The following is a 27222-nucleotide window of genomic DNA, read 5'->3' on the forward strand; positions in this document are numbered from 1 at the left end:
TAATAACCCTGTGAGGTATAAATTACCACCCGCTGTTTGGAGATTAGGGGATTGATAATCAGAGAGGTGAAATTACTCGGCTAAGGTCACACATTTAGGAGCCCAAAGAAGGGGAGGAGTGCAGTGTGACCTGAGTGACTTTGCAGCTAGGCAGAGTAGAGTTCAAACTCCAGCTCTGCCACTTGCTAGATGAGTAACCTTGGTCACATCACTTTCTTTTTTGATTTTCTTATATGTTGAATGGGAATCTCTGCATTGCCTCCTCATAGAGCTATTGTGAGGATTAAGTGTAATTAGTAATAATGGATTTAAAGAACCTGACACAGAGGAGATTTAAAAAATGTCAACTTATCCAAGGTCATCAGAGCCTGAATTGTAACCCAGTTGTTTGGATCTAGCTCAGTCTCACAGATGAAGAAAACAAACTTATGGTTATGAGGGAGGAAAGGGTTGAGTAGGAATAAATTAGGAGATTGCAATTGACATGCACACTACTATATATAAAATAGTTAACTGAATTGTTATCTCTCTAAATAAACTTATTGTATAGCACAGTGAACTCAGTATTCTGTGATGGTGTATATGGGAAAAGAATCTAAAAAAGAGTGGTTATATGTATACTTATAACAGATGTACTTCGCTGTAGAGCAGAAATTAATGGAACATTGTAAAGCAACTTTAACAAAAATTAAAAAAAAAATTATAGTGTCTTTTCCATCCAGTGCTTTTGGAATAAAAACCATGGTCTTTATGCTCACAAAGTCCTGCATGGCCTAGGCTTCTCTAATTTCATTTCCTAATGCCCTCCCCTTTGCTGATAGCTCTCCAGATACACTGGTATTCTTTCTGATACTTAAATACAAACAGGCTCATTTCAACCTTAGGGTCTATGCATTTCAAGTTTCCCCTTTCTGGAACTCTTAACATGACTGGTTTTGTCTTCTACTTTTTTTATTTTATTTAATTTTATTTATTTATTATATTTTGGGGGGTACACCAAGTTCAATCATCTGTTTTTATACACATATCCCCATATTCCCTACCTCCCTTGACTCCCCCTCACCCTCCCTTGAGTACCCCCCACCTCCCAGTCCCAGTCCTCTAAGGCATCATCCACCCTCGAGTTGAACTCCCTTTGTTATACAACAATTCCCCACTGGCTATCTATTTTACAGTTGGTAGTATATATATGTCTGTGCTACTCTCTCGCTTCGTCTCAGCTTCCCCTTCACCCCCCGCCACCCCCAACCTCAAGTTCTCCAGTCCATTCTCTGTATCTGCATCCTTGTTCTTGTCACTGAGTTCATCAGTACCATTTTTAGATTCGGTATATGTGAGTTAGCATAAAATATTTGTCTTTCTCTTTCTGACTTACTTCACTCTGTATGACAGACTCTAGGTCTATCCACCTCATGACATATAGCTCCATCTCATCCCTTTTTATAGCTGAGTAATATTCCATTGTATATATATGCCACATCTTCTGTATCCATTCATTTGTTGATGGGCATTTAGGTTGCTTCCATGCCCTGGCTATTGTAAAGAGTGCTGCAATAAACATTAGGGTACATGTTTCTTTTGGGATTATGGTTTTCTTTGGGTATATGCCCAGCAGTGGAATTACTGGATCATATGGTAGTTCTATTTGTAGTTTTTGAAGGAACCTCCAAATTGTTTTCCATAGTGGCTGTACCAACTTATATTCCAACCAACAGTGCAGGAGCGTTCCCTTTTCTCCACACGCTCTCCAACATTTGTTGTTTCCAGATTTTGTGATGATGGGCATTGTGATCGGTGTGAGATGATACCTCATTGTGGCTTTGACTTGCATTTCTCTGATGATGAGTGATGTTGAGCATCTTTTCATGTGTGTGTTGGCCATCTGTATGTCTTCTTTGGAGAAATGTCTATTTCGGTCTTCCGCCCATTTGTCGGTTGGTTTATTTGTTTTTTGGTATTAAGCTGCAGGAGCTGCTTGTATATTTTGGAGGTTAATCCTTTGTCCATTGTCTCATAGGCAATTATTTTTTCCCATTCTGAGGGTTGCCTTCTAGTCTTGTTTACGGTTTCTTTCGCTGTGCAAAAGCTTTTAAGTTTCATGAGGTCCCATTTATTTATTCTTGATTTTATTTCCATGATTCTAGGAGGTGGGTCAAAAAGGATCTTGCTTTGATGGATGTCATAGAGTGTTCTGCCTATGTTTTCCTCTATGAGTTTTATAGTGTCTGGCCTTACATGTAGGTCTTTAATCCATTTGGAGTTTATTTTTGTGTATGGTGTTCAGAAGTGTTCTAATTTCATTTGTTTACATGGTGCTGTCCAATGTTCCCAGCACCACTTATTGAAGAGGCTGTCTTTTTTCCATTGTATATTCGTGCCTGTTTTGTCAAAGATAAGGTGCCCATATGTGCTTGGGCTTACTTCTGAGTTCTCTATTCTGTTCCATTGATCTTCCTTTCTATTTTTGTGCCAGTACCATACTGTCTTGATCACTATGGCCTTGTAGTATAGTTTGAAGTCAGGAAGCCTGATTCCACCAACTCCATTTTTCCTTCTCAAGATTGCTTTGGCTATTCGGGGTCTTTTGTGTTTCCATACAAATCGTAAGATTTCTTGCTCTAGTTCTGTGAAAAATGCCATTGGTAATTTGATCGGGATTGCATTGAATCTGTAAATTGCTTTGGGTAGTACAGTCATTTTCACGATGTTGATTCTTCCAATCCAGGAACACGATATGTCCCTCCATCTGTTTGTGTCGTCTTTGATTTCTTTCATCAATGTCTTAAAGTTTTCTGCATACAGATCTTTTGCCTCCTTAGGCAGGTTTATTCCTAGGTATTTTATTCTTTTTGTTGCAATGGTGAATGGGAGAGTTTCCTTCATTTCTCTTTCTGCTCTTCCGTTGTTAGTGTATAGGAATGCAAGAGATTTCTGTGCATTAATTTTGTATCCTGCTACTTTACTGAACTCATCAATGAGTGCTAGCAGTTTTCTGGTAGAGTCTTTAGGGTTTTCTATATATAATATCATGTCATCTGCAAAGAGTGACAATTTTACTTCTTTTCCAATTTGGATTCGTTTGATTTCTTTTTCTTCTCTGATTGCTGTGGCTAAAACTTCCAAAACTATGTTGAATAATAGTGGTGAGAGTGGACACCCTTGTCTTGTTCCTGTCCTTAGAGGGAATTCTTCCAGTTTTTTCCCATTGAGAACGATGTTGACTTTTGGTTTTTCATATATGACTTTTATTATGTTGAGGTAATTTCCTTCTATGCCCATTTTCTGGAGAGCTTTTATCATAAATGGATGTTGAACTTTGTCAAAAGCTTTTTCTGCATCTACTGAGATGATCATATGCTTTTTATCCTTCAATTTGTTGATATGATGTATCACGTTGATTGATTTGCATATATTGAAGAATCCTTGCATCCCAGGGATAAACCCCACTTGATCATGGTGTATGATTTTTTTAATGTGCTGTTGGATTCTGTTAGCTAGTATTTTGTTGAGGATTTTTGCATCTATATTCATCAGTGATATTGGTTTGAAATTTTCTTTTTTTTGTGACACCTTAGCCTGGTTTTGGTATCAGGGTGATGGTGGCCTCGTAGAATGAGTATGGGAGTGTTCTGCTTTTTGCAATATTTTGGAAGAGTTTGAGAAGGATAAGTGTTAGCTCTTCTCTAAATGTTTGATAGAATTCGCCCGAGAAGCCCTCCGGTCCTGGGCTTTTGTGTGTTGGGAGATTTTTAATCACTGACTCAATTTCTGTACTTGTGATTGATCTGTTCATAGTTTCTATTTCTTCCTGGTTCAGTGTTGGAAGTTTGTATTTTTCTAAGAATGTATCCATTTCTTTCAGGTTATCCAATTGATTGACATATAGTTGCTTGTAGTAGTCTCTCATGATGTTTTGTATTTCTGAGGTGTCCATTGTTACTTCTCCTTTTTCGTTTCTAATTCTGTTGATTTGCATCTTCTCCCTTTTTTCTTGATGAGTCTGGCTAATGGTTTATCAATTTTGTTACTCTTCTCAAAGAACCAGCTTTTAGTTTTATTAATTTTTGCTATGGCTTCCTTCCTTTCTTTTTCATTTATTCTGCTCTTATCTTTATGATTTCGTTCCTTCTGCTCACTTTGGGGCTTCTTTGTTCTTTTTCTAATTGTTTTAGGTGTAAGGTAAGGTTGTTTATTTGATAATTTTCTTGTTTCTTAAGGTAGGAATGTATTGCTATAAACTTCCCTCTTAGAACTGTTTTTGCTGCATCCATAGGTTTTGGGTTGTTGTGTTTTCATTGTTCTTTGTTTCTAGATATTTATTGATTTCCTCTTTGATTTCTTTAGTGATTTCTTGGTTGTTTAACAGTGAATTGTTTAGTCTCCACGTGTTTGCATTTTTTGCCTTTTTTTCCTGTAATTGATATCTAGTCTCATGGCGTTGTGATCTGAGAAGATGCTTGATATGATTTCAATTTTCTTGAATTTGCTGAGGTTTGATTTGTGACCCAAGATGTGATCTATCCTGGAAAATCTTCCGTGTGCACTGGAGAAGAGGTGTCTTCTGCAGTTTTTGGATGGAATGTCCTATAAATATCAATTAAGTCAAGATGGTCTAATGTGTCATTTAAAGCTTGTGTGTCTTTATTTTCTGTTTGGATGATCTGTCCATTGATGGAAGTGGGGTGTTCAAGTCTCCCACTATTATTGTGTTACTGTCGATGTCCCCTTTTATAGCTGTTAGCATTTGCCTTCTGTATTGAGGTGCTCCTATGTTGGGGGCATAGATATTTACCATTGTGATATGTTCTTCTTGAATGGATCCCTTGATCATTAGGTAGTGTCCTTCCTTGTCTCTTTTAATAGTCTTTACCTTCAAGTCTAATTTGTCTGATATGAGTATTGCTACTCCAGCTTTCTTTTGGCTTCCATTTGCATGGAATATCTTTTCCCATCCCTTTACTTTCAGTCTATATGTCTCCCTTCGTCTGAAGTGGGTTTCTTGTAGGCAGCATATAGAATGGTCTTGTTTTTGTATCCATTCAGCCAGTCTGTGTCTTTTGGTTGGAGCATTTAATCCATTTGTATTTAAGGTGATTATTGACATGTGTGTTCCCATTACCATTTTCTTAATTGTTTTGGGTTTGTATTTGTAGGTGTTTTCCTTTTCTTGTGTTTCCTACTTAGAGAAGTTCCTTTAGCACTTGTTGTAAGGCTGGTTTGGTGGTGCTGAATTCTCTTAACTTTTGCTTGTCTGGAAAGCTTTTGATTTCTCCCTCAAATCTGAATGAGATTTTTGCTGGGTAGAGTATTCTTGGCTGTAGGTTTCTCTCTTTCAGGACTTTCAGTATATCCTGCCATTCCATTCTGGCCTGCAGAGTTTCTGTAGAAAGGTCAGCTGTTATCCTTATGGGTTTTCCCTTATATGGTATTTGTTGCTTTTCTCTTGCTGCTTTTAATATTTTTTCTTTGTGTTTAATTGTCATTAGTTTGATTAATATGTGCCTTGGTGTATTTCTCTTTTGGTTTATTCTGTATGGGACTCTCTGTGCTCCTTGGACTTGGTTAATTATTTCCTTTCCCATGTTGGGGGAGTTTTCCACTAGAACCTCTTCAAATATTTTCTCAGACACTTTCTTTTTTTCTTCTTCTTCTGGGATGCTTGTAATTCGAATATTGGTACATTGAATGTTATCACTGAGGTCACTGAGACTGTCTTATATTCTTTTTTTTTTCTTTTTTCTTTTTCCTGCTCTGTGGCAGTTATTTCCCCCATTCTATCTTCCAACTCACTTATTCGTTCTTCTGCCTCAGTCATTCTGCTGGTTATAGCATCTAGAGTATTTTTACTTTCAGTTATTTTGTTATCCATTGCTGTTTGTTTTTCTGAGTTCTTATGAACTGTTTCTTGTTCTTTCTCTCTTTTGTTATCGAGATTTTGTATCATTTTTGCTATCATTACTCTGAATTCTTTTTCAGGCATTTTTCCTATTTCTTCCTCATTTATTTGGTCTTGTGGGTTTTTTCCTGCTCCTTTGCCTGCATGGTGTTTCTTTGTTTCCTCATGGTTTTCCAAACTTTTGGGGTTGCTTGTCCTGGTGATAGAGGTGTTTATAGAAGACTGTCCAAGCCTCAGACTAATGTCCAAATGTTGGGTTAAAGCAATACTAATTTTAGTAACACATACATGTATAAGACACACAATTACTGAATCCATTAGGACATAAGGCTCTGGAAAAACCTGACAGAACCCCAGTATGCTATCAGATATTCATGGAGAAACCCAACAGAATTTGACAACTGAAACAGAACAAATCAAGGACAAAAGCAAAAGCAAACAATCAAACAAATAACACCTTACACATACAAACACTAATCCAGGGAGGTTTTGGAAGCTGGGATCAAATATAGAAAAGAGCTAGAGTACCACCAGTCAGAATGGGGATTCTCAGAATGAAATTAGATGATTGTACTTAGAACTAAGATAAAGACAAAAACCTAATATTAAATTCCAAGGCAGTGCGTCATCTGGAGAATAGAGCAAGAAGTCTGTGCAGATCGATAGTGTTGCTTATAAATATGTTAAGATAAGATAAACTAAAAATGTTTGGAAGAAAGGGGGACAGAAAAGCGTAGTGTGATTAGAAATATGGAAATAAAAAGAAAGGAATAGAAATGTATAAAAGATAGGGATGAAAGGAATGTATGAGAGATATTTTGTCCATTCTACCAAAAACTTAGCTAGAAATAAAAGCATATGAAAAGGCAAATAAATAAATTAATAAATAAAAATAAAATAAAAATAGTATTAAAAAATTATGTTTTAAAACTTGTAGATCCCTTAGGACTAAGATCGTAATTATTAAAGGAAAAAGGAAAAAAAAAATCCAGAACTGATCCCAGAATGGACCAGTTCAATAGGATTGATATTAATATTTCTGTTTCCTTAGAGTCTCAGCTGTAAGTGTCCTTTTACGCGCCATGGGTTTTTTTGCATTATTCTGTGACCAGCAGAGCTTCCTTTATTGTTGATCTAGAAGCCTCAGTGTGTGGGGAGGGAGAGGGTACAATAGTGGCTCCTTCCCCTGGGAGTGAGTGAGCAGTGCACACTGTTGTTTCAGTCGGGCTTGGAGGTGCCTGTTGCAGAGGGATGCCAGTGGCTCAGGTGTAAACAGAAAGTCTCAGAGTTGGGCCTCTCTTGGGTTTTTTTTTTTTTTTTCTCGTCAGCCTCTCTGCTGTGGGAGTTCCAAGGGGTTTTAATCCAGCCCCACCTGAGTGCCTGAGGGTCCTTGTTATCCCTGAGCACCTTAGGTGGCCCACAGGGAGTCTCTCCACTGCCTGTTGCAGAGGCACCGAAAGAGAGAGAGAGAGGCTACACCCTCCGCTCCTCCCCCCCACCGCCCGGGAGTCTGCAGCATCCAGCCACCATCATGGCCGGGCAGCTCTCAGGGGCAGGCACTCCTCTCCGCGGACCTCTCCCCTCCTGTCCTCTCGGTCCATCACCTTACTGGCAACAATGTTTCTCACCCTGAGCCAGCTCTCCGCTTCCCACGCTCCCGCTCCCGGACCCTCTGTTCAGCTGTGAATCGACGTCTAGGTCCAAGAACGCTGAGCTGCTGTGCAGACCCTCCGTGTGTTTCTCACCCCCTCACATCTGCCACAGCTCTGCCTCTTCACCCTCTTTGAGCCATCGTAGATGCCTCCCTACCAGTTATGTCAGTCTCCTTGAGGTCCTTTCTGGTGTCCTAGGTCATCTGCTGGTGTTTCGCTGCTTCTCTGTGGGAATTATTGCATCCTTCGGTGCATTCCCAATGCATCTGTGGAGAGGAATGCATTCCACGTCCCTCTACTTCACCGCCATCTTTTTCCTCCCCTTGTCTTCTATTTTTTGGTCTCAGCTTCAGCATCCTCTCCCTAGAGAGACCTATCCAACCAAACTGTCTAATCTACCACTGGCCTCTATCCCATTACTTCATGTTCATTATTTCATTGTCTTTTCCATAGTGTTTATTGCTATTTGACATTTTGTTGTTTGCTTATGTATTTAGCTACTTATTTTCTTTTTCTGTGTATATTTATGACTGCAGGGACTTACCTAAGTCATTCACTATTGTATTTTCAGTACTCAAAACAGTGTCTGCAACATAGCAGATGTTGAATAAATGTGTTGAATAAATGAACAAATGAATCTTTCCAAAGCCTGATGTATGAAAAAGGGTACCCAAACATGAGTTTTTGTGAAGAACATACCATAAAGTGAGGATCAAATACCCATTAGTTTTCATTCCTCTGTGCTCTTGGATTCTTGGTATGCACATGCAGCATTATTGAGCTGACTTGTTATGGATGCCACCGCCCTTTGATGTTTTCTGTTAGGCCCAAGCACCTGAGTTCTGATGAACATGATACTGGAGGATCTGCCCAGAGACAGGCCTCCTATCTTTCTCCCCTCTGGGCTCACTGTAGCAAGCACTCTAGCATAGGGCACATTAACTCATCAGTTTGCAAACAGTTTTGGCTTGCCTGGAGATTCCCAAGCAGGGCCCAGTCCTGGACTGGTGCCCCTCCTAGTCTGTACACATACATATATCTTACCCTTTCATACATGTGGCTATCACTCTTCATTATTCACCATGCCAGAGGAAGCAGAGGTCTTTACCAAATAGAAGTGCTATAAGGAACATAGGACATCATGTGGTAGAAAATAATTCCCATTTATGGTTGGGGAAACTGAGGCCCAAGGAGAGTAAAGAATTCCTGCCAGGAGCACCAGGATTAGAATTATGATTCCTTGTCCTTGGTCCACTGTCAGGAGCTAATTTCTATTTTCTCCAAGCATAGTACTATGCTCTCAGGAATTCTTTACAATAGGGGGGTGAATCTGAGTAGACAGGAGGTAAGCAGTTTGAAGAAACATATTTGGAATACTTACTAAAAGGATATTGGGGCAAAAGTATCTCCAGATGGAGATTACCCAGAAGTTAAAATGAGGACTATATGGGTTTTAAAAAGTTGAGCTGCATTGTGATTCAACTCCTCCACACTTCTGATAGCTACATTTAACAGAATCACTTTTATTTGCATAGTGATGGCTTTTAGAGGATTGCATATCCATTTTTCTTATTTGATCAAACCATTACTGTGCCTCTTGTCACATACTGCCATTTACTCCTGTAACCCTTTTTTTTCCAGACTAATCATCATACTTTATTACTGTAACTTGTTTGTCTTCACCACTACTGGCCTTTATTGTTTATCACTGCCTCTCCAGCACCTATCATAGTGCCTGGCATGTAATAGATGATCAGTATATATTTGTTGAATTAAGGAACAAAATACTGTCCTACAGATGTGCATATTGAGGACCAGAGACAAGAAATGTTTTGTTCAAAGTCAAACATTATCAAAGCAGCAGAGCCAAGACTCCAACATAGGTCTCCTGATTTCCAGTGAGGTCACTGCTCTTTCTGCCACTGGTTATATGGCAATAGTAGGAACAATAGTACTAATTGATACCATTTGTTGTTGATGTTCCAGGTACAGTATATTATCTAATCTGACTAAATAACATTTCTAGAACTTTACAGCTGATTGCTTTGCTTAAAAGAGCTTTCTCTATATGTCTTGCTTCTCTCTTACTCATTCTTTAAGAGAATCTTGGGTATTTTTCTCCAGGAAGCATTCCATAATCCCATCTATGTAGGTTTAGATCACCTTTGTCTTTGTTCACACCTCTGACCTAGCACTCATCCCACTATATTGTCATTATCTCTCTCACGCACTTAGACCATGAGCCCTTTGAGAGTGGGGAAAAATATCTTCTTTATCTCACAGAGTCAAGTTTATGTTATGAGTTAATATTTCATACATTAACAAATGATTGAATTTACATTTCATCTGCTTAGTTACTGCTTGGGAAAGGTAGTGGTAATTATGTTGCTAAGAGAAAGAGTGTCACCCTTTAGTATTCATTAGAGCATTTGGCATGCTTGTTTGACATACAAATTCTTAGACTCCCCTCACCACCATACCCAGTGAAATTCAGATTCAGTAGGTCTGGGGTGTGGACGTGAATTTGCATGTTTTACAATCCTCTCAGGTGATTCTGAAGCAGGTGTCCTTGGAACATACCTTGAGAACCCCTGAACTAAGTGTGAGTCATGCTACCCATGGAAACAATTCTGTCAGTTTGCTGGACATGCATAGATGAGGAAAGGCACAGTAGCACCTCATAACAGTGGTACAGTTCACAGTTATGAATTTCAGAGGTTGTCTAGAAGACTGGCTTTCTGCAGACACTTGTGAAAAGGCTCCTCTGGTCACTGCCCTTGGTATTATTTCCTCTTTGATACATTGTGGTATGGTGAGAGCACATTTCTCTGGAAGGGAGGAGATTTGGGTGATGAATGATCTGAGGCATGTCTCTAACCATCTTTGAGTCTCAATTGTTCATCTGTAAAATGGAGATCAATTGGCCTTTCCATCTAGTACCTACCTCACAGGGCTATCTTGAAAATAAATTAAAATAGATCAAGAAGCTAATACAGTGCCTGAGGCAGCATGGGTACTCAGCAAATGAGAGTGAAATGCATTAAAGTATATCATCCCAGCTCTGCTGCTTAATCATTATGCCTCTTTTCAGTGTGTCTCAGATTCCTTGTTTGGCAATTAACGTGACAAGGCATTAGCAGGATGATTTCCAAGGTGTATTGAATTCTGTATTGTCAGCTGTCAGACAGGGTTCAATGTCAGGCTTGATGTAGAGATTTTTTGAAGTGGGCCATCTATGTGTGTAATGTTTCTGATCAGTCCTGGTTTGACACATTATCATAAACTTTTCCTGTCTCCCTGATCTTTGACCTTGTTATCCATTCTGTGTGAGAATGACAATTTTTGAGAGCAGACAGAAAGAGGATGTTTTGCAAGGTAGGGGAAAGAGCAATGGAATTGGCAAGAGGTGGAATACTAACTTTGATGTGGTCTTGATTTGATTTGAGTGATTTCTTGTACATGATAGACTGGTTGGTGTTTCAAAGCCCCTAAGAGGTTTGTTTTGGTAGTTGCACTTAATACTAAATTTGATATTAATTCAGGGAACAGGAGAAAAAGGAAGGCCAGGAAACAATGGGTGGTTTTGTTGTAAAGTTTTCTTTTTTTTATTTGTTTTATAATTGCAAGCAGGCAGTGGCATAGAAAGCCATTGCAGAGTTGGAGGACTTGAACTTTCTGGAGCAACATTTATTAAAAGGCCTTTCAAGGAGTTAGAAAAGCAGAAGCTAAGAAAATGGTCAGAATTCCCATGACACAATCTTCAAAAGGATGACATTGCTACATAACACTAATATTAGGCAACACTGAATTTCTATAGTGCTTACTCTGTATCAGGCACAAGACATAACATATTTCCATGGCTTAACTCTTTTAAGCCTAATAACAATCTACGGGAGAAATGTCTGTTTAGATTTCCTACCCATTTTTTGATTAGGTTGTTTGTCTTTTTTTTGTTATTGAACTGCATGAGCTGTTTGTATATTTTGTAGATTAATCACTTGTCAGTCACTTCGTCTGCAAATATTTTCTTCCATTCTGTGAGCTGTCTTTTCGCTTTGTTTATGGTTTCTCTTTCTGTGCAAAAGGTTTAAATTCAATTAGGTTCCATTTGTTTATTTTTATTTGCGTTACTCTAGGAGATGGATCCAAAAATATATTGCTACGATTTATGTCAGAGAGTATTATGCCTATGTTTTCCTCTAAGAGTTTGATAGTATCCTGCCTTACATGTAGGTCTTTAATCCATCTTGAGTTTATTGTTGTGTATGGTGTCAGGGAGTGTTCTAATTTCATATGAACTTTTACCTGCATTTGTCCAGTTATCCCAGCACCACTTATTGAAGAGTGTGTCTTTTTTCCATTGTATATTCTTGCCTCCTTTGTCATAGATTAGCTGACCATAGTGCATGTGTTTATCTCTGGACTTTCTATCCTGTTCCATTCATATATATTTCTGTTTTTGTGCCAGTACCATACTGTTTTTTTTAAGCTCTTTATTGGAGTTTAATTGCTTTACACTATTGTGCCAGTTTTGCTGTATAACAAAGTGAATCAGCTGTATTTATACATATATCCCCATACCCCTTCCCTCCCATGAATCCTTCCCACCCTCCCTATCCCAGTCCTCTGTTTTGATGACTGTAGCTTTGTACTATAGTCTGAAGTCAGAAAGCCTGATTCCTCCAGCTATGTTTTTCTTTCTCAAGATGGTTTTGGCTATTCAGGGTCTTTTGTGTTTCCATACAAATTGTAAAATTTTCTGTCCTAATTCTGTGAAAAATGTCATTGGTAATTTGATAGGGATTGCATTGAATCAGTATATTGCTTTAGGCAGTATAGTCATTTTGACAATATTGATTCTTCCAATTCAAGAACATGGCATATCTCTCCATATGTTTGTATCATCTTTGATTTCTCTCATCAATATCTTATTGTTTTCAGAGTACAGGTCTTTTGTCTCCTTAGGTAGGTTTATTCCTAGGTATTTTATTATTTTTGATGCTATGGTAAATGGGATTGTTTCCTTAATTTCACTTTCTGATCTTTTGTTGAATGGAAGTTTTCTACTCATTAATTTTGTATTCTGCAAATTTACTGAATTCATTGACGAGCTCTAGTAGTTTCTGGTAGCATCTTTAGGAAGGTATAAATAGACATTTCTCTAAAGAAGTCATTTAGGTGGCCAAAAACCACATGAAATGATGCTCAACATCACTAATTATTAGAGAAATGCAAATCAAAACTACAATGGGGTATCACCTCACACCAGTCAGAATGGCCATCATTGAAAAATATAAAACAATAAATGCTGGAGAGGGTGTAGAGAGAAGCAAACCCTCCTACATTCTTGCTGGGAATGTAAATTAATACAGCCACTGTGGAGAACAGTACGGAGGTTCCTTAAAAAACTAAAACTAGAGCTATCATATGATCCCGCAATCATACTCCTGAGCATATATCCAGAGAAAAACATGATCTGAAATGATACATGCACCCCAATGTTCATTGCAGCACTATTTACAATAGCCAAGACATGGACACAATCTAAATGTCCATCAACAGAGGAGTGAATAAAGAAGATGTGGTACATATATAAAATGGAATGTTAGTCATTAAAAAGGATGAAAAAATGCTATTTACTGCAACATGGATGGACCTAGAGATTGCCATACTGAGTGTAGTAAGCCAAGCAGAGAGAGACAAATATCATATGGTATCATTTATAGGTGGAATCTTAAAAAAATGGTACAAATGAATTATGTACAAAACAGAAACAGACTCACACACTTAGAGTACGAACTTATGGTTACCAGAAGGGAAGTGTGGTAGGAAGGATAGTTGGGAGTTTGGGATTGATTTATACACACTGCTATATTTCAAATGGTTAACCAACAAGGACCTACTGTATAGCACAGGGAACTCCACTCAATATTATGTAACAACCTAAATGAGAAAAGAATTGGAAAAAAGAATAGATACATGTATGTATATAACTGAATCACTTTACTATACACCTGAAATTAACAAAATATTGTTAATCAACTCTACTTCAATATGAAATAAAAATTTTAAAAATTTACAAATAATAAATGCTGGAGAGGGTGTGGAGAAAAAGGAATCCTCCTACACTGTTGTTAGGGATGAAAATTGGTAAAATCATTATGGAGAACAGAATGGAATTTCCTTAAAAAACTAAGTCTACAACTACTATATGATCCAGCAATCCCACTCCTGAGCATATATCCAGAGAAAAACACGATCTGAAATGATACATGCACCCCAATGTTCATTGCAGCACTATTTACAATAGCCAAGACATGGACACAATCTAAATATCCATCGACAGAGGAATGGATAAAGAAGATGTGGTACATATATACAATGGAATATTACTCAGCCATAAAAAAAGAATGAAATAATGCCATTTGCAGCAACATGGATGGACCTAGAGATTGTCATACTGAGTGAAGTAAGTCAAGCAGAGCGAGACATATATAATATCATTTATATGTGGAATCTAAAAATGGTACAAATGAACTCATTTACAAAATAGAAATTGAGTCACAGATGGTGAAAACAAATTTATGGTTACTGGAAGGAAAATGGGGATAAATTGGGAGATTGAAATTGACATATACACATTACTATATATAAAATAGATAACTAATAAGGACCTATAATATAGCACATGGAATTCTACTCAATACTCTGTGGCCTATATGGGGAAAGAACCTAAAAAAGTGTGAACATATAGATATATATAACTGATTCACTTTGCTGTACACCTGAAACTGATGCAACATTGTAAATCAACTATACTCCAATAAAAATTATAAAAACAAACAAACAAAAACAACTTATGGGAAAGTATATTATCATTCGCACTTTCAGCTAAAGAAACAAAGTCACAGAGAAGACAAGTGACTTGCCCAAGGTAACATATAACATGACAGGGCCTAGATTTCAATTTAGGATGTCTGTTTCCAGAATATGTAATATTACCACTGTGCTTCACCGACTCTCATGTTTCAGAAAAACCCCTCAGGAGGAAGGGGAATGGCATATATCTGTTTTGGGGTACTTTTAATCCTTGATAATGTCCAGGTCTCCTCCACCACCTTTCCAATGAAATTGATAAACCAAGAAATTCAAATTATCATTGATTATCTTTTCCTGGCTGTCCCTTCCTTCTCATCTCCCTCCATATAACCCTAGGTAATCAAATATATCTGAAGCTTACACCATTCTTCAAGGAATGTCTTTGACCAAGATTCCTTAAATGCAACTATAATTACTTCTAACAAGTGCACAGCACTCCCATGTGCATTTTCCCATGTGGTCCTCAACAATTTTGTGGGGTAAGCTTGGTAAAGATTAGTGTCATCATATTACAGATAGGAAAATTGAGGCCCCAGAGGGGGTAAGTTACTTGCTCAAGGTTACATGATAAGTTAACAGCAGAACCTAGGTCGATAAGCCAATCCACATATACTTATTGCACACCTATTAGATACTAGGCATTATTCTAGGCATAATTCTAAGGCTGCCTGATTGCAAGTCTGATGCTCTAGCAAATATACCACTCTGTGCTTTATTGGAAGCTATGCAGAATGTTTACCTAGTTTCATGAGTAGAGGAGAGAATAAGCATTTATTGAGCCCCTGTCATTCACAAGGCTAGGGATTTTATTATATTTGTTGCCTTATTGAATCATTCTACCAATGCTGAAAGATTAGGAATTTTGATTACATATCAAATGAGAAAGCAGAGGAATGAGGCAGACCCCAGTTTGAGTTGGCTCCCTTTTTCCTCTCTGGAGTTCCCATGTTGGGCTTGGGCTGCAGCACTAGAATGTCCCTCTGGAAGACTCTGCTGAAGGCACTCACAGAAAGGTTAAGCCCTGCCTGAACACATATTTCATTTATTCTTTGATGCTGCCCTGGCTCTCTCCACAGAACCATGAGCGAGCAAGCAAGCAGAAAGCAGTCAGTTTAGTGAGGGATAAAAGAAATGAATCCTAGACCTTAGGTCATATTTTGGGTCTCCAGTCCTGCAAATCCCAATGTGTCCTCCTTGTCCCACAGATGGATTGAAAGGGTCTCCTACAACAGGCCTCTGAGATGTGGCCTAGTTCTGATGATCACAGCTCTACTGTCTGCTCCAACTGATGCTTCTCTTTCCTTATGTTTGTCTGGCATCATTCAGAGAAAGAAGGATTAAGAAAGACAAGAGGGTGTGTGAAGGAAAAACTCACTCAGAACTAGATCATGGATCTTAAGGGAATAGAGTTCAGTTATTTTGAGATAGCTTCTCCCTTTTCTTTGTGGGGAGGGCCTAAGGAGCAATCTCCTGCTGACTTTTTCTTTGGTGCTGGCCAGGCCTCAGCGGATGATATAGTATTTAAGAAAGGACATGTCTCAGGTCAGCCTGCTTACTTGCCTTAACTTATAGGCAAAAGGACTTCCCATTTTAGGTTATTTCATTGTAGGTTATCTCAGTCTTGGGGACTGAGATCCTAATCATTGCAGAGAATTGTGAAATTATGGAGTCCCTTGTCCAGAAAAAAACTTTCTAGAGTCATTTTGTCTACTTTTCAGAGCATGATTCCCTTTGACTTTGCAGACCTATATGTCTTTCATCTGTTCATAAAGATCCATTGGGAAGTAGATTCCACAACTCCTTCTGTTTAATCCAATAGTCTCCACACATTGAATGCCTTCCCTGAATGTGTCTTGATTCCTGCTACCCTCATTTAGGGTCATTTCTTTTTAGTGTAATATACAGTTGTATCTAGGAGGAGATGTTAGAATTACATGAGAGGTTTTGCATTAGAGTAAATATAGGCATAACTGATTATTATTGCTATCTTGTCCAAGCCTCCACATTTGAAAACTGAGCTAAGGTCTTTTGGGATAAAGTGATTTGTCAAAACTTATGCAGCTTGTAAGTGATAGCTCCAGGTCTCAAACCTAGGTTTCTGGACAAGTTGATTACTGTGTTCTTTTCACTGTGTGCTCACTGAGTCTTTTCCTTTCCCAGCTGACAGGCATGGTGAAGAGGATGTCACTGCCTCCTAAATTTTTATACTGATGTGCAGTTATTATGTCACTGCTTGACCTTCTCTTCCTCAGTCTAAATCAAGGGATTAAAAGTACTTATAACCCCAGTGACTTATTTCCAACTCTTCAGTCCTTTCAGTCCTCTGAGGAGCTGTGTTCTTCAGTAGCAGAAAGATGCATATTGGGTCAGCCTAGGAATGACTTGGGATTTTTTCCCTTCTTCCTGAGCAAAATACAGTTTGCGAGAGAAGTGGGAGTTGTCATCTTTCCCAAGGCACCAGGATTCCAGTATACTGAAACTCCTGTTTGATTTGAGTGGGCAGAATAAACCACTATCTAGGATAGAATAATAATAGCTACCATACACTGAGTACTTAAAATGTACAAGGAATTATGCTAGGTGCTTTATAAACATCATCTTATTTAACCCTTACAATGACTCTGAGAAGAAGTTATTATTAGTACTATTTTACAAATGAAGAAACCAAAGCTCAGAAAAGTTAAGTAACACATTCACGTTTACATAGCTACTAAGTAGCTGACATAACATTTGAACTTGGATCTCTCTGACCCAATGCTCAGACTAGTTCCACTGCAGTTAGCTGCTTTTTTGAAGATTAGCCTTCTGCCTTTGTGATGTGGTCTGAGAGGTCTCAGAAAGTATCCCCTACCCATAATAAAAGATTTCTCCTACCATGGTGTTATAGTGCATGAGACTTCACAATTAGAGACTCATCATTTCCTAGTGTAAATTACACTGGTATGGGAGTTAGGGATCATGGTTTTTAGCCAGCCCTACCACTGAGTAACTGTGTGAACTTAGGCAAATTATTCCTTCACTTGTCTCAGTTTCCCCATCTGTACAATGGAAAAAAATGATTGCTGGGATTCTTCATTCTCTGAAATCTTGCAATTCTCTAAAGATGATGAGCCAATTCTTCCAGGCTGTCTTCTCTGATAATGGATAACAGATTAGGAGCATAAGTAATGTTACTGAACCAAACTTGGGTCCACTTGCCTGGTGTACAGAAAAGCCAATCTACTGATACTGGGTTGTGGTGAAGAAAAGTATAGTGCTTAGTGCAAGGTGCCAAGCAAGGAGCATGGGCAGTAATGCTCAAAAGACCCAAACTTCCTGATGGCTTTTGGGGAACAGTTTTTAAAGGCATGGTGAAAGTGTGCTGTGGGGTGCACGATCGGCTCATGTACATCCTTCAGACTGGTTAATGGCAAGGTAAAAAAATTGTATTTTGGGAATCCCAATTATTAGTTTTCTGGTTCCAACAGGTCTGGGGTCTAAGTACTGGTGGTCAGCATGAAGTTAACTTCTTCCATCTGGTGGGGGTCTTAGTGTCTGAGAAACAACTCAAGGGTATGGCTCAGGATATTATTCATAGCCCTTGAGGAGGAACTAAAATTTCTTGACTTTGTTTTATGGCTAAACTATTATTATTTTGTCTTGTTTGAATGTTTTCCTTTGTTTCTGCATTTTATCACTTATGTGATTAAATTTGATCTTTGGGGGACTTCCTAGGTGGCACAGTGGTTAAGAATCTGCCTGCCAATGTAGGGGACATGGGTTTGATCCCTGCTTCAGGAAGATCCCACGTGCCATGGAGCAACTAAGCCCATGTGCCACAACTGTTGAGCCTGCGCTCTAGAGCCCATGAGCCACAACTATTGAGCCCACATGCCACAACTACTGAAGCCCATGCTCCTAGAACCTGTGCTCTGCCATAAGAGAAGGCACCACAATGAGGAGCCTGTGCACCACAATGAAGAATAGACTCCACTCGCTGCAACTAGAGAAAGCCCATGTGCCACAACGAAGACCCAATATAGCTACTTAATTAGTTAATTTAAAAAATTGCTCTTTGGAACTCAGAAAAGGCCTGGAAGGCTAAAGCTTTTTTATTGACACAAACAAAATGGTAGGGATATTGGGGGGGGGGGGTCTGTTCCCAGGAAAGCCCCACAGGTTTCTGCTCAGTTTCAGTAGTAGTTAATCCAAGTATCAACTTTCATGATAAGCATAATCCCAAGATGGTCCTCCTCCACTTTTGCCTTAACTTATCTAAATAGCACCAGGATCAATTCTTTAATTGGTTCTTATTGCCTCATATTATATGAATGGAATGAGGACTGGCAATAAGAGCTGGGGATTCACTTGATGCTGGTGATAACATGCCTCAGATTCAAGTCCCCCTGGCCCAGGTCAAAAAGGCCCATGAATCTGCATATTTAATAAGCACCTCAGGAGCTAGGATACCTCATGAAGTTTTAGACTCATTGCCCTAACAAAATACAATTTGCTACTTTTCTAAAGGATTAAATATAAAGATGAAATGAAGCTTTGTTTATTATACTGTCATGTAACAATTATTTCCAGACACATCTGTACTGGACTCTAAAGTAAATATGACATATTCTATATCCATGTGAAACATAAGTTCCAATGTGTGAGATAGACAATTAAACTGATGATAACAAGACATGGGGATTAGTGCTATAACCAGAGATATATAAAAAGACTAGATGGGCCTTATCTAGTATAGGTTGGGTTAAAGAAGACTTCATGGATGAGGTGGTTCTGGAGACAAATCTTATAGGGTCAGTGGGAGCTGGGTAGGACAAGGAGGAGAAGGTGTTTCCAGTAGAAGATACAGCCATTAGCCTCTACAAAAATGTTATTTAGTCTGATCAAATAATATAAAGTATTTTTCCTAGTCCATTGATAACTACTGATAGCTGTTATTACAATTATATTTTTTTTATGCTTTTATGAAATGTACTAGCCAAGTAGGTCATCCAGGAGACCTTAAGACTTGAGGAATTCAGCAAGTTTAGCCATAAAGCTTAGTAGAGAACAGAGGGTAATCCCCATCACACACTATTATCAATAACTTCTGTTTAAATCAACCCAAAGATTGACCATATATTCTAATATCTTAAAGGTCATTTGATCAACTTCTCAGTGGAGTAACCCTTATTCCCAAAGTACATGAGAAGGTTCTATGAATTCCAATTCCATTCATGGTTTATTCTCATGAACTTTAGTCTCCCAGTTTTGTTGCTTTTTGAAGCTGACAACTACATGTATATCAGAGCTGAGTGGCCTTTACAGAACACATATCCAACTTTCAAATTTTGGAGATAAAAAGAGAGAAGAAAGAATTTTAACCTGATGACTGATTTCAAGTTTCTGACCATCTCTGATAACCAAAGAACTTTCCTTTTTTTTTTTTTTAATTTGGAATGATGTTGGCTGCATTGCCTTTTTTAAATTAATTTTTATTGGAGTATAGTTACTTTACAATGTTGTGTTAGTTTCTGCTGTACAGCAAAGTGAATAAGCTATACATATACATATATCCCCTCTTTTTTTGGATTTTCTTCCCATTTAGGTCACCACAGAGCATTGAATAGAATTCCCTGTGCTATATAGTAGGTTCTTTTTAGTTATCTATTTTACACACAGTAGTGTATATATGTCAATCCCAATCTAGCAATTCATCCCACCCCCCTTCACCCTTTGATATCCATATGTTTGTTCTCTATGTCTGTGTCTCTATTTCTGCCTTGCAAATAAGTTCATTTGTATCATTTTTCTAGAATATAAGTGCTATTATATGATGTTTGTTTTTCTCTTTCTGGCTTACTTCACTCTGTATAACAGTCTCTAGGTCCATCAGTGTCTCTACAAATGACACAATTTTGTTCTTTTTTATGCCTGAGTAATATTTTATTGTATACATGTACCACATCTTCTTTATCCATTCCTCTGTTGATGGACATTTAGGTTGTGCCCATGTCCTGGCTACTGTAAATAGTGCTGCAATGAATATTGGGGTGCATGTATCTTTTTGAATTATGATTTTCTCCAGGTATATGCCCAGTAGTGGGATTGCTGGGTCATATGGTAGTTTTAGCTTTAGTTTTTTTAGGAAACTTCATACTGTTCTCCATAGTGGCTGTATCAATTTACATTCCTACCAACAGTGTAAGAGGGTTCCCTTTTCTCCACACCCTCTCCAGCATTTATTGTTTGTAGATTTTTTGATGATGGCCATTCTGATCAGGGTGAGGTGGTACCTATTGTAGTTTTGATTTGCATTTCTCTAATAATTAGTGATGCTGAGAGTCTTTTCATGTGTTTGTTGGCCATATGTATGTTTTCTTTGGAGAAATGTCTATTTAGTTCTGCCCATTTCTTTTGATTGGGTTGTTTGCTTTTTGGATATTGAGCTGTTTGTATATTTTAGAGATTAATCCCTTGTTGATTGCTTCATTAGCAAATATTTTCTCCCACTCTGAGGGTCATCTTCGTCTTGTTTATGGTTTCTTTTGCTGTGCAAAAGCTTTTAGGTTTAATTAGGTCCCGTTTGTTTATTTGTTTTTATATTCATTACTCTAGGAGGTGAGTCAAAAAAGATCTTGCTGCTATTTATGCCAAAGGGTGTTCTGCCTATGTTTTCCTCTAAAAGTTTTAGAGTGTCTGGCCTTTTCAATAGTAGTTTATTAAGGTTAGATTTTACCAGTGGTTTGAGGCCCTGAAGATCTGGGGGTGACGTCAGTGGTTAACTAGTCAGCATATTAAATCAAAACCAGCTAAGCAGATAGTTATCTGCCTATTCTTCAAGATCTTCAGAAATGGTACTTTGTTACTCCTCTTTGTAGGCCATTCTGATATTTCCTCTTTGTGATTTGTAGATTGCACAGTGCATAGCATATTGAAAATGCCAAATATATATTCGCTGAATACATTTCTGGAGTGGATTCTTACCTCTTTTTTTTTCTTAATTTGCAAATTCATCACACATTTATTATTACATTAATATAAGAACAGTTTTAAATTAGATAAGTATAGCAAAGAAGAAAATTCACCCACAGTTCTAGTACCCTAATATTAACATTACTGGGATTTTGACTCAGGCATTTAAAGCACATTTCTATGTGTAGATCAAAAAATTACATAAACCTTTCTCTCCTATTTTCTCACTTACCATTATTTCATAGCCTTTTAATGTTATTATGTACTCTTCATAATCACCATTTTTATGGAGCATCATACTATCAATTTCTTTATTTGGGAACATTGTCACAACATTCCTATATCCTATGTTTTATTGCACCTTCATCCTCCAATCTCACAAACAAGCACCAACCAGGCATCCAGGACTTTTTGACTGAAACAACCTCTCCATTCCAAACTTTTCTCTGACTATACTCATGGTGCAGAATATCAATGGAACCCATACTTTCTTCCTCCTTATCTTTAATGATTCATATGCATGAATAAAGTAAGTTCTTACTGTTGGTCTATAAACACTAGTATACATATCAGATTCTTGTCCCTATAGTTTAAGTGAAACTAACTAGGAGATTCTTGGGCAAATTCCAACATGAAGAAAATTCCTGAACAGGGAATTATTTACATCCTGAACAATTAGAAGAAGCGCATCTTAGGTGTTACAGTGTGTGTGTGTGTGTGTGTGTGTGTGTGTGTGTGTGTGTGTGTTGGGGGTATATACTGAATGGAAGGCCGAGAAGAAAAGCTAGTTGCAATTCATGTCCCGGCAGGGCAAGATAAAGTGAAGTGGTTAGCTCTTTTCTGGTCAGTTTGGGAATACTTCCTGGAAATGTTATCACCGTCCACCATCATGTATTATTTTTGGCCTCGGACATGTGAACATGTGGTTCTCTCTGGGACTGGGTAACAGGGTGTGTGTAAGGATGAACTTTTCTCATATTAGATATGGTTTTGCAATATGATAAGGTAACTGAAATGGGCCAATGTTATTTCCAGGAGTGTTCTGAGACACACTGTGTCATGGAACTATGTGACTTTGATGAGATGGCACCTAGGATGTCCAAGTCAGTGTGGGGCCATGAGATGCTCTGAACGATGAGGGCACAGGGAGGGAAGTCAGAGAGAGGCTGTAGACATGATTGATGAAGTGGGAAGGTCTGATTGGCAGAGAAAGATGAAAGGAGCTATGTTTTTCCAGACATACTTGATGATGAGACACAGTGAATAGACCACATGGTCTTCTAAAAATATCTGAAAGGTATTAACACTAATAGGAGGGAAGATAATTTATGTGGTGTGGTAGGATAGGAGAGCTAGGATTCATAGATGGAAATAAAGATATTAAACAACTGGGTTTCTTTGAAAATGCTTAAAAGTGATATTAAAAATATTGATAACCTCTATAGCAATGACAATGATCAATCAGAATGGACACAGGCCCTTGACACTGGAGCAAGGTCCTAGAGGTCCACACCTGTGTTAGACAATACTCTATGATGAGCAGAGTCAGGGTAGGTACTGAGGAACTCAGGGCAGTAGGGTATAGAATTGAGAGACATGAGGTGGCTATTTACCAACTAGTATTAAAGTGTTTCGGTATTTTAACCATTGATATGGACATACAATTGTAGTTTTCAACTGGGTATGACTTTGTCCGCCAAGGGATATTTGGCAATATCTGGAGACATTTTTGATTGGCAGTGGGGTAGGGCTACTGGCATCTAGTTGGTAGAGGTCAGGGATGCTGTTAAGTAACTTACAATGCATAAGACAGACCCCTCAGCCCTCTCCTCCCATCCACATCCCATGCCCAACACACACAACAAAGAGTTATTTGACTCAAATGTCAGTCTTGCTGAAGTTGAGAAACAATGACCATACAGATACAAATCAGTTGAATATCAGCCTTGAGGATGCCTACATCATTGATGAGGCTAAGTTGGTGTGAGAGTTTCACAATGGAAATAACTGATGCTCATCTGTCTCTCCTGGACTCCCCTGGCACCATTGTCTCTCCAGAATTCTCAACCAGCAGCTTTCCATCTTCTTAACTCTGTCCTCCTCTCCATCCTTATTTCCAGTATCTTAATACAGGCCTTTTCTTCATCTCTTTTCCTACCCAGTATCTCTTTTAGGACTACTTCAATAATCTCTAAATGAGTTTCCCAGACACCACTCTTTTCCACTTCCAATCTATTCTCTATAATGTCTTCCTTGCTTACTATTGTATTCCTGTGCCTTGCGCATACTACCATAGCCAGAGTAGGCACTGAATAAATATTTCTTGAATAATTAATAAACAAATGAATTCTGTTACATCCTTGCTCCAAAAATTTCAATAGTTCCTGTTTGCCTACAGAATACATGCAATAGCCCATCACATGACATACAAGATAATTCAAACTATTATACCAACTTATCTTTCCAGTTTAATTTTCATGTGTTTTAATCTCACCCTGATTCCACCCTGCTACCATGCACCTTATACTATAACACAAAGAACATCTCTCCATTTCCCCCAAATGCCACACCCTTTCCTTTTTATATGTTTCTCAAACATTATTATGAAATCCTGTTTGTCCCTCATCATCTTTGGCACCTTTTCTCAATGGTTCTCAATGTGGGTTGTGGGTGGGGGGTTCATCCAAAGATTTATCAAAATAAAAATTCCCAAACCCCACTCCACAGCTACTAAATCAAATCTAGAAGAGGCTAGCAGGCAGATGTATATTCTACCATAACAATTTTTTGACCAATTAGCCTTATTTAGGTGGGTCTATTTCTAGACTCTCTTCTTTTCTGTTGATCTATATGTCTGTTCCTTCACCAGTATATCACTGTTAAATTTCATTCAAAAAATTCACTTTTAGTTTCATTGGGCTTTCTGTATCTTTAGGTTTACCAACTCTTTCCTCTCTCATCTCTATTTTGCAACTTATTCCATCCAGTTTTTTTTTATTTTGTTGTTCAGTTATAAAATTTCCATGTGTTCTTTACATTTTCTATTTCTTTGCTGAGTCTTCACATTCTTCGTGCCTTTCAAGAGTGTTCATCTTTAATTTTTAGAGTATTCATTGTTGAACTTATTTGCTTTAATGTTTTTGTCTGATCTTTCCAACATCTGTGTTATCTCAGAGTTGGCATTTGTTAATTATCTTTTTCCTTGTGAGTTTAGATTTTCCTGTGTGTGTGTGTGTGTGTGTGTGTGTGTGTGTGTATAACAAGTAATTTTGGATTGTATCCTGGACATTTTGAATATTATATTATGAAACTATGTGGTTTTTTTAAATTCCAAGGAGAATCTTGATTTGTTTTTTTATGATTTTTTTTAAAGTGAGCAATCTACTGTGTTATGTTCATACTGCAAATTTCAACTCACATTTTGCATGCTATGTTTCCAATGTCAATTTGCAAATTTTTTGAAGTTGAATTTCAATCAGTCCAACATGGGTCCTGGGTAGTGGTCTACCCTGTAAGTCAGGTCTCAATGCCTGAGACGTGTTGTTATGGTCAGATATATGCATGCACAGTTGAGTGGTGAGTCCAGAAGTTCACACATAATTATACACAATTGCTTTCTCTATCATCAACCTCCTCTCAGTGATTTCTCTTAATCTTTCCAGTTCACTGCCCCAATACCTTCTTACTTTCTTAATGTTACTGTTTTCTTTCAGGTCCCACTGGTGGGAGGACAGAGAGAGAGAAAGAAGAAGACAATGAGGATTTGCTCAGTGGTCTTAGGATCATAGCTGCTCTGGTCAGAAAGGATGGTTCTTTTCCCTCAGTGTTCTAGGAACCTGCCCAGCCACCACCATTAATATCTTCATGTCTTCAGATAGCTTCCCCATACATTCTCTTAAATATTTATAATTGCATTCAGTGGGGGCGACCATATTCCCTCGCCACAGTCTCATTTAACTCTTTTTTTTTAATGGCCATCTCTCTGCTGAATTAGCCATCTGTTCATGCTTGTAGTCTCCCTTTTCCACTAGATTCTTTAATCCATTAATCAGTTACTTTCAAATTCCTTTCTGAGTGTTCAAGCCTCTTGGTCAGCTCTGTGTCTGGTTCTCTTGATTGCCTTTTATCTTGATAACATTTTTTTTTCTTCCTGGTGTGTGCGTGTGTGTGTATGTGTGTGTGCCTGTCTGTATCTCAAAATTTTTATTGATCGAATGCCAAATATAATGAATAGAAGAACAGAAGACACTGAGAAAAGTAGTATTTATGCCTGAAAATGGGCATGTATCTTCTCTTGTCAGATTGTTACTGTGAAATTTTGAGTCAGTTCACTCAGGAGTTAAGCTGGGTTTGAGTTTTGCTGCTGCTGCCAATATTGTCAATGTAACATAGGCTTCAAATTCTTCTAGAAGTGGAATGTTACTATTATTGTGTACTTAAAGTGGGGTCCATGGCTGAAGGGTCTTTCGCAGTTCCTGCTTTTCCCATATCTTTCAGTCATCCCTGTATGCTTGTGCCACAGAGGTTTTTCTCTCCCTGATCTTTTTCCTTAACCAGTGGTAGACTCCTGTTGCTTGTTACTGGGTGCTAGGCTTATGGTGGAGACAGAGAAGCTATCTGTTTTCTTGGTGCAGTCTTAGGCAGGCCTTGTATGCCCAGGTATAGGAAATGGGTCTCTCTCAACATCTCTGCCCATCCTCCCTGTGACCAACAAACACTGCTTTGTATCCATGATGATCCTAGGTGGGAGATTCATGTCCCTCCCCCAATAGTAGCAGTCACTTCTAGGTATTAGTATAGGATCTTGGGCCCAAGTCAGTTTTCTTCTCCTCCCTTAGGAGTATAAAGTTTTTCCTCCTAACTTTCCACCAACTGAAATGGATTTTTTTACTATGTCTTTTGGGGAAGTACATTTCCTCCTCCTCTGAAGAGACCCAAGTGTTTTGCTTGTCATCCCTTTGAAATAGCAGTGGATCTTTTCAACTCTCCTGAGGACAACAGCTTTTGTTGCTCCTCTTCTCATAGCTTAAGGATTTTGGCTTGTAGGAGAGAAGGATTTGGGGAAGCAAGTGAAGTTTTATACCTGTTCTCTGTAGGTAGCTGATCAACCTCTGCATGTATCACTGAGGGAGGTTCTCTCCTGGTATGCTCCCAGTCTTTCTTATTAGCACTTTTGAGGCCTATGGAAAAAATATGAAAAATCCCCTTATGTCTTGTCATTCTAAACTGTGATAACCCACTTTTGGCTGTTAAGGGTTCGTTAGAATTTTTGCTATTTTTTTTTTTTTTTACCTGCTTCCATAGTGACCACCTCTTTCTCCTGTGCTATGGCATCAATGTTACATTGGTTTGATTTGGTTGCAGATTTTTAAAACAACTGGTTCAATGCCTTTAATGATTAAAAGTTTAATCTGGTTTTATATTTCTTCTTCTAAAATGAAATATATTAATTATTGTCAGTTTTGTAAGCTATATTTCCCTGTTAAATTGCTAACTTGAACTAAATTTTCAATTTCATTGGTGTCAAGTTGTTCATGATGTTCTCTAATTTAAAAAAAAATCTTTGAGAAGGGCTGGCAACGACTCCTGGAAGCTGTTCAGCCAGGTGGTGCTCCATCTGAGAGGTGGGAGGGCAGAGCGGATCACCCCCATAGCAAAGCCAGTACCAGGTTTGGAGAATTCCCATTGTACACATGGACAGGGGTATTAATTTATAACCAAGGCTGAGGGGAGCTCCCAGCCCCTACCAACTGGAGAGACTGTTTGGGAAATTCAGAATAGCCTGGAGTGTTCCCTTCTTCCCCTGCCTAGGCAAAGGAGCTGAAACTTAGCCTCATCTGCTGA

Source organism: Hippopotamus amphibius, chromosome X (assembly GCF_030028045.1).
Source record: "Hippopotamus amphibius kiboko isolate mHipAmp2 chromosome X, mHipAmp2.hap2, whole genome shotgun sequence".
In the NCBI taxonomy this organism is placed as follows: domain Eukaryota; kingdom Metazoa; phylum Chordata; class Mammalia; order Artiodactyla; family Hippopotamidae; genus Hippopotamus; species Hippopotamus amphibius.